Raw genomic sequence first — 9,435 nt, 5'->3', positions numbered from 1 at the left:
CTGTTTCTAGGAGGGAAGAGCAGGGCAGTGGGAGGGAGAGAAACATGCTAGAGGCAGGGATAAGAAGCCAGCTTAGCTTCAGATAACCTAAAAAAATTAAGTGTTTTATTGATCTATAATTAACATACATTTCAAATATTTGAAGTGTAAAATTTGATATGTTTTGATATTATTATATACCTATGAAACTATCACCACAATCAAAATAATGAAGTTTCTTTGTGTCTCCTTTGTAATCCTTCCTTCTCAACCCACCCTCCTCACCCTGCCTGCATCCCCAGGCAATCAATGATCTGCTTTTTGTCAGTATGAGATTAGGCTTGTATTTTCAAGAATTTTATGTAAATGGAATTAAGCAGTATGAACTCTTTTAGGTTTAATTATAATTATTTAGAGGTTTACCTATATTGTTGACTGTGTCTATAGTTCATTCCTCTGTGTTGTGGGGTAGTATTACCTTGTATGGCTATACCACAGTTTTTTTCAGCTTGTGTAAGTCTCTGGCAAAATCTTTTTCCTGAGAATGGACCTTTGTTATGAATAAGGCTCTGGCTGGGTATATTCAAAATGATCACTCTTCCTCTCCTTCTAGAGCTATAAACTCTATGATTCCTTTTGTATGAAGTCTAAGAACAGGGAAAGTAATCCATGGGGATAGAAACCAGATCGTGTTTGCCCCTGGGGCAGGATAATTGACTGAAGGGTGATAAATGGAAATTTTAAGATTGACTGAAAGATTTTATATGTTGTTTTAGGTGTCAAAGGTCATTGAACTAGGACTTCCCTGGTGGCGCAGTGGTTGAGAGTCTGCCTGCTGATGCAGGGGACACGGGTTCGTGCCTCGGTCCGGGAGGATCCCACATGCCGCGGAGCGGCTGGGCCCGTGAGCCATGGCCGCTGAGCCTGCGCGCCCGGAGCCTGTGCTCCGCAACGGGAGAGGCCACGGCAGTGAGAGGCCACAGCAGTGAGAGGCCCGCGTACCGCAAAAAAAGAAAAAAAAAAAAGTCATTGAACTAAACACCTAATATTTGTGTACTTTATTATATGTAAATTATACTTCAAAAGAAAAAAAGAGAAAAATCCTGCCTATAGATATGGAAAAACACAGTAATGTTAGCAAAGTGTCTGTAGTCACGGAGATACTGATGAACGGAGATACCCGCACAAGCCTAGATGAATAGCTCGGGAGAGGGAAAGTTGGTGCCCACCACTCACTTTGTGAGCTTGCATCAGTCACTTCACTTCCCTGGGTTTTAGTTTCCTCCTCGATGGAAAGAAGTGGCTAGAACAGGTGATCAGTAAGTGGGATGATCTTACATATTGTCCACATCATGGCATCCTTGAGAGGGAGGTGAAGCCCTCATACTAATGAAGCCAGGAGAAGAGTGGTAAACTGCTCCTCTCCTGGGCAGATGGGGAGGAATTATTATCCTATCAGATAGGGTCTCTGAAATGTCAAAGTGACATTTTGTGAGGTGACAGCCTCGGTGTCAGCAGCAGTCTGGATCTAGGAGTTGTATCTTATGTGTGATCTCATGGCTTCTGTTTGATCTGATGATGTGTCAGGATTTGTCAGCATAGCTGCTTGCAGGTCAGTGAGACAGGTTTTTATTTAGAAAAGCCTCTAGTTCTTCCAGTCAATGGGCTGCTGCCTTCCACTTCTATGGAATAATAAAGACTTTCTAGCAGTAAGACACTGACATTTCTAGGTTAAAAACTGTTTTTGAAATGAAGCTAATTCTCAGTAGGATGAAAAATGGATCCTGCTTTCACCTGTTCTGATAACATGAAAATAATGGGCCTCCTTTACAACAATCACCTTTTTTTTTTTTTTTTTTCACTCTTTGGAGGCAACTGATTAACCTGTATTTATAAAACTCATAGAGATTATAAGCTATTAGGGTCACCTCTGTGCTGCCAAAGCTTTGAAGGGACTGAGAAGAAGGTTCTAAGTGACTAGGGTTCTGGCCACCCTGAAAAATAATAATGTCAGTTTGATGGAATTGAGTTCTCTAAAAGAGACATCTCACTAGAATCCATTCCTAGAAAGAATCCAGTGGGTACTCTACATTTGTATATAGAAGTGATAGGGACTAGAAGACATCTCGGAGGTGACTGGGAAAGGCTCCCAAAGTCAGTGAGCGTCCCTCAGGTCCTAGGAAGGGAGTGGGACTTAGATAGATAAACAACTGTATTTGTAAATAAATCTAGTCTCTCAGATGGTCAGAGCAGGAGGCAGCCTTCTCATTTGTATGCTGCTAAATAGGACCTCTTTGTCTCCACACATGCCTCAGTGGTGGATCCTGTTTTGAGAATCAGGAGGGGAGATTCTAATTCTGGGTTTGCCCTGGGAAGGTCAGATTGCCTGGTGGTTAAGCACATGGGCTTCATTAGCATGACCTTTGGAGGTTGGTAACCACCTGAGAGGATGGTAGAGGAGATAAAATGAGATGTTTCAAAATCCTTTGGCGTACTCCCTGGTACCTCGTTCTGTAAATTCCAATACTAGAAAGTTAGATGCTCAGGTTCTGCATGGCGCCTCTACAGTCCTTAACCTTTTTTGTGCTGTTGGATCTCTTTGACAGTCTGGTGAAGTCTGTAGACCATGTCTCATAATTTAAAAAATGCAATAGTTATATTGCATATAACTATCAAAATACTGAAAACAAAAATTTTGATATAGTAATATATTTTCTTAAATTAATGCATTAAATGAGATCTAGTGGTGGCCTTAATACCCATTTATTTCGAAGTAGTGATGAACATATTTTAAAATATCTGCTGCAATTTAATGTATTAAAATATCTGGGATTTCTATTGGTAGCAGAGTCACAGATATTGCTATTATCACTGTGATTTGTTGCCTATTTTCATAATTGAAAGTAATTTGTAAATTTCAATTAGAGATTAGTCAAAATAAAGATGTAATTTGTTTTGCATCTAGATTCAGGGACCTCTTGAATTCTGTTTAGGGAGAAAAACTGTTTCCCAGGACTCTTGGGGATAGTCCTATGCAAACTGGGACAGTTGGTCACTTGGACCCCAGGTTAAGCTCTGGGAGCTTCATAGTAAGATGTAAATTTCTTTCTTAAAGGCAAGATATTACCCTACTATTACCTTTTCATCTATCCGGAGGAATTCGAATTAGCTTCAATGACCAGACTTATCCGATGATATATTTCCTTTAAATCTACTTTGCTTTAATTAAAAAAAATTCTTTTTTGTTTTAAATTTTCAGTAGACCCTATTGTGCTTTCATTGTTGCTGTTGGAATGCTGACACATGAATCACTGATTACAGATAACAATGGTTGTTTCAAATCTAAGCAGTTGCCGTTTGGTTAGAGGCGTCTGAAAGCCAAGTACAGCTTAGGGGTGAGCACAGAGAAGCCACGCAGCCCACTGTGGCACGGGGCGGAGGAGGTGGGTGCCGACAGGGGTGCAGGAAGCTGAAGATGCACTTTGTTTCTGATGTCCTTGTGCTTTTCTCAGCACGATCATGCAGAGGGGCTGAGAGTAAGGGTCAAGGGACCCTTCCAGTCTTGCAGCTGTCATTTACAAGCTGTGTGACTTAGGAGAAGTCAGTCACTCCTCAGCCTCTGAAGTTCCTTCCAATGTTAATATCCTCTGCTTGACAATCTGAGAAGCCATTCACCGGGAGCATATCATCCCTTGGTGTCCTGTTTCTAGATGAAGGAGAGGAAGTATGCTGGGGTTGCTTTGACCAAGACATTTTCCTCCTCACTTCCCACTTTGAGCCAGGTCCAGAGAGCCGTTAGTCGTGGCTCATGGAGGTGATGGCTCCTGTTCTGCAGGCTCCCCACAGGGAACGCTGTGGAGAATGAATGGGGCCCCACTGGCATCTAGCTGAAGTGAGTTATTTGGGACAATTCTCTGTGGAGATTGATATTCCTGTGTGTGGTTATAAAAGTGTGCAGGCCTATTGGTTTTTCCTGTTTAGCTTCCATTGTTTGGTTGAACATTAGCTGATGGATAAGGGTGCCTCCCTCTGCGGTCCCAGTGCTTCATCCTGTCAGGGTGTTTGCTTATGGAAAGGGCTGAGCCATAGGCCAGGTCTCCACATCCCCTGAGGAAATCTTAGATTTTTAAATTGTGTTCAGAATGGAATCATTGGATTTTCTGGGTGGGAGAGGAAAGAAACAAAATAATCAAACATTTTTTCCCCTGATTATAAAAATAAATGTTCATTGGAGAAAGTTTAGAAAATTACAGAAGGGCACCAAAATTTCACCATGCAGGGAGAGCCATTGTTAATTAATATGCTGGTGTCTCTCCTTCAGGTAGAGATATGAGGGAAATGCCATAATCAAATATCTGAAGGGATTTCTGAATATATCTACTCATGACAACTATCTCTGTTATTCTGAGAGCTTCATGCTGAAATTAAGTAGTATGTGCTGACGACTCAGAGCTATTTACTTTAGAAGAAAAGCATTGACAACCACAGTAGAATATTCTGGCTGGGTGGGACAGGCCGACCACAGAGGAGTAAACTCTCCTACATGAGGCTGTTCAGTGCTAAGACCATACACGGAGCCACACTGTCTTCCTGTCTCTGAAGCTGAAAGAAGCATTTTCTGTTGATAGAAATGATACTGCCAAGGAGACAGGACTAGCTGCTGCAGGAACTTTACAGATACAACTCTAAGGAGAGCCACAGGCAAGTCTGAGCAATTGTGCAGTTAACAAACACCGAGTATCTCTTGTAAAAAAAGAGTCAGAGTAAAGGACACAAAGAAGTACGGAACATGGTCCTTGCCCTCAAGTAGCTTACATTAGTTGGGTTACAAGGTGCAAAGCATAACATACAAAGCAGGATGAGCTAAAGGTCAAAGAAGTAGCAAATACAAGGAATGCCACCAATGGTGGGGATTTGAGGGCAGAGTAGGAGGGAGAGCGATCTCATTCAGGATGAGGAAATGGGAGTGGGGAATGGGAGTGGGGGATGCACTCCTACCTGTGGGAGGTGGGATCTGTACCTGGATACCAAGAGCTTAAACTACAACAATTTCTATATGCAAACCATCTTCTGGTGATACCCGTTTTTGAAAGTTTAAAGTCTAAGGAATTGTATTAATCTAGGTTATATGTTGGTAATACATTAACCCCCAAATCTCAGTGGTTTAACAGCTTGGCTTGGCTCACTTGGACACCTCTGGAAATGCAAAAATCATGAATAGGTTTCTGAAGATGCCAGTTTTCTGTGAGGCTGTTGGGAATCTGCCCACCCCAGCTTCCTGCCCCTCTTCCCATAGCCACTTTCTCCCTCCCTAGAGGGACTGTCTGTCTGTCTTTTTTCATCACAGGGCTGCCGCCTATTTTAACCCTTGAGCTTCTTCTGTGTGTCCCCACACTGGCAGCAGAGGAGGCCAAACTCCTAGGTCCAGCTCCCGGGGTTATCCTGATAACTCTGTACTTACATGGGCTGGGTTTTGGGTGCTGTGGGCTTGCCGAGTCATGTTCCAAGGGCCTGGCTCGGGGACACCATCACAGGCCAGAGATTATTGTGGTGTGTGCATCTCAAGGGCAATCCCTGGTTACAGAACAAGGTGAAATCTGGAGTTGGCATTACTGTATCCAGCCAGGGGCAGATGAGGACACCAAGCTGGGAGCTGAGTGGGAGGGGCACTCTGGGGAGATAATATGTGAGGAGAGTCAGCGCAGTTAGAAAGGAAATGAGCAACTTCCCTGAAGCAGAATGCTGGGACTGTTTAAAGGAGCTGCCAGACAGTTCACAACACACAACAGGGGAACAGTCTAGGTATTCAGCAAAAGAAACACAGGGAATTACAAAGATTAAAGAGGATGACAAAGTTCTTTGGTCCCTTGTCCCTGGTTGGTAGCTCAGGATTCTCTTCTTTACATAGTTTCCAGATCAGCCCAGGCTTCCTCCGTTTATACCAAAGACTCACTGAACTTACCTCTTCCATCATTCCTTCTTTCTGCTCTAGTGTTTGCTGTATTCATCACCTGGAAAATTCCCTCTCTTAGTTAGGGCTGGATCCAAAGAGTGAGAATGGACAGATCATGTAGTGTTCCCTGGCATCAGTGGATCGTTTCCTGGTCTAGAACATCTAGGTGAGGGTGCGGGGATGTCTTCCATCTGGGAACCCTCAGCTACCAACAGGAAAGGCCATTTAGGCCATTTAAGCCTCCACATTTCATGTAAATAATCTTATCTCCTAAGAATGAAGGCTCCAAGTAGCCTTTCTGGTCTTGACATAATTTAATGCAGAAAACTTTCTTGTATATGTTCCATTTTGAAGGATGTAAAGCTTCCAAACTGGACAAAACAAATCTGTGTAGCCATTTCATTTTCTGGTTTTCTATTTAACTCTGACCTCTCTCTTCTTTAAGTCACTCAAGCACCCTCCTTTACTATATCTACACTTCATTAAAGATAGTTTCACTATGTTCCATTTCTGAGAAAAAGATCTCCAACTAAATTTCCACCTTAGTTCCCAATAGGCTTTGTTTACTGATTAGGTCACAAAGGTTTCTGGAAGCTAAATCAGAAGTATTCGTGTTTGTGGCTAAAGTTGTTGAGATCTATATCTATATATCTGTGATGTCTGCTGCAAGATGAGAATGGGTTTTAAATGGATCTTTAAGGGTCGAACAACTATGTCCACTGGAACATTTTAGACATCTCTTCTGAACTTACACAGTTATGGGTTGTCATGGGTTGGTCAACTTTCATGTTTCCTCCTACATGTTTTTTTCTTTCAATGTGGTGCATGTACCCCAGCCAGAAAACTCACGTATACAAGACCAGTATCCCTGGCACTGAGCATCTCCTTGGTGTGGGAAATGAGCTCTTTGTATACTAGGAGCTTTTTTAGAATTTGTTGATTTTGGTGGTGATGTTTGATTTGTTTCTGAATCCACTGTTGGAAACACATCCATTTATTGTCTATAGATTTCAGAAAGCTTTATAAAATGTAATTTAAGAACATAATTTCCACCACCCAGTAATGCTGTTGGGCTCTTACAGTATGGGTTTGTTAATTTTGAAGGGGAATGATGTCACCAGGAGCACATGTGAGTCTGTGCATCACTGAATTGTGTTCCATGGGTCCTTGAATGTGTGTCCTTGAATTACTTGGTGGATGGGGTAATATTGTAAATGGATGTAGTGGGTTGAATTGTGGCCCCTAAAAATTATGTCCACCTGAAATGTGACCTTATTTGTAGTAAGGATCTTTGCAGATGTAATAAGGTAAGGATCTTGAGATGAGATCATCCTGGATTAGAGTGAGCTCCAAATTTCTTATAAGGCAAGTCCTTATAAAACAAGAGAATGGGAAATATATAGACACACATAGAAGGCCATGTGAAGATGGAGCCAGATTGGACTTACGTATCTAAAAGCCAAGGAATGCCAAGGGTTGCTGACAGCCCCAGAAGCAAGGACAGAGACATCAAACAGTTCTTCATCAGAACTCCCAGAAGGAATCAACCTTGCTGATACCTTGAATTCAGACTTCTGGCAGAACAAATTTCTGTTGCTTTAAGCCACCAAGGTTGTGGTAATTTATTATGACAGCCCTCGAAAACTAATACAATGAAGGTTGTCAAATGATATATTTTGCATACAGGAAGGAGCATGCTGCTTAAAGCATGGTGTGGCAAGCCATAGCCCCACAGGACAAATCTGGCTGCTGCCTGTTTTTGTAAATAAAATCTGTTGGAGCACAGGTGTACTCATTCATGTATCATCTCTAGCTGCTTTTGTGCTACAATAGCCGAGTTGAGTAGTTGTGACAGAGACTGTGAGACCCACAGTGATGAATATACTTACTCATTTGTTTTGGGTGCAGATACAGATTTACTTAAGAGAGGGGCAATAATAGGGAATAGGGAGTTCTGTAGTTATTTCATTGGCCACCCTTAATAAATCTGCTTTGAAAATCTGTATGTTCTAATTCTGAATTTGCTTTTAAAGTCACATCTCTCCTGTAGAAGTAGAGAAATTGATTTTAAAAAGTTCAACAAAATAACTGGTCTATGGGATTTGTGTAGCCTCAAGGTAGATTATTTACCTCATCCTACTCATTTTGACTTCTTAGACTTATTGTGAACTGGAAACACTGTTAGGTTGGTAGGATTGAGTAAGCAATAAACATACTCTCAGAATAATGAAAAGAGCTATCTATCATTGTATTGAAGGTCCATCTCTCCCAGATGGTCCTGGGTGCTTCTTATTTGATTAGCAATGAGGATGTGATTGGATGGGCTTTCTCCTTTGATGAGTGAAGTTTCTCCCAGCTCCCAAACAAGAGAAAAAGCACACAATAGCTTATTTACTTACCTTAGCGTCGTATATAAATAGGCATTACTTCTCTGTTGGGGAGTCATCCTCATTGACGAAGCATGCTTTCCTCCTAACCTTTTTGCTTTTTTAAAGCCTTTTAAACTCTTCTTGTGAAACAAAGATTTAAAAATTTGGTCATTGAACTTCTACTTGAACATTTCTGACTGGCTTTGAAAGAGACTTCTCTTACAAAACTTTGTCATACCTCTTGAAAATCCACTTAAAGGGATTTATACAGGGAAACAGTCATTGATGTTCAAACATTCAGTTACAAAGACGTTCATCAAAGCACTGTTTACAGCAAAGAAAAATGGCAAAGAACGCAAACTTAAATTTGAAACAACAATGGAGACCTGGTTAAATAAGATACAGTTTCCATTCTGTGAGCCTATCAAAGAATATTTCATAACATGGAAAGCTGTTCTTGATATGTTTTTAAGTGGAGAAAAATCAAAAGAACGCAACAGTATGCATGGTTTAGAACAAACACACACTCAAAAACAGGTGCAAGTTTTAGGTATTTTTAAATATTCTTTTGCTTATCTCTATTTTCTAATATTTTTTTAAAGAATATTTTTATAATAATAAGAAAAAAGAGTTAAAATGAGCAGATTTTCCTTTCAAATATTTTCATTTAGAATTGAGAATTGTTAGTTGATATAAAAATAACTTTGTCGTTTGCGTCCCAGAAAATTGATAAAGTACTTAAAATGTGGCTCACTAGGACAATACATTTAGATAAGTCACTTTAACTCCTAAGCCTTGGTTTCTTCGTTTGGAAACCAGAGCATTGAATTCATTGAATCTCTAAGTTCCTGGTCACCTATGATATTCTGAGTGGTACGAAATAGTGTTCAGAGCAGCCTGTTCATCAAGCTAACTTACTCACTGAGAATAGCATACTCAAAATGGGGGATACCTCAGCTATTGAGGCTGGTATGGGCCACCCCGGGCCCTTGGACCCTGTAGAAGGCCCGCTGGAGAAGGAGCCCACACTCTTGCTTAGACTAATGCAGAAAGCTGATTGCCTTACTGACCTGGGAGCCTTGGGTCAAGTTGGCCCCTTTTTTTTTTTTTTTTTTTGTGGTACGCGGGCCTCTC

Source organism: Lipotes vexillifer, unplaced genomic scaffold (genome assembly GCF_000442215.2).
Source record: "Lipotes vexillifer unplaced genomic scaffold, Lipotes_vexillifer_v1.1 scaffold1399, whole genome shotgun sequence".
Classification (NCBI taxonomy): domain Eukaryota; kingdom Metazoa; phylum Chordata; class Mammalia; order Artiodactyla; family Lipotidae; genus Lipotes; species Lipotes vexillifer.
The sequence above is the reverse complement of the archived record's forward strand: the minus strand, read 5'-3'. Positions refer to the sequence as shown.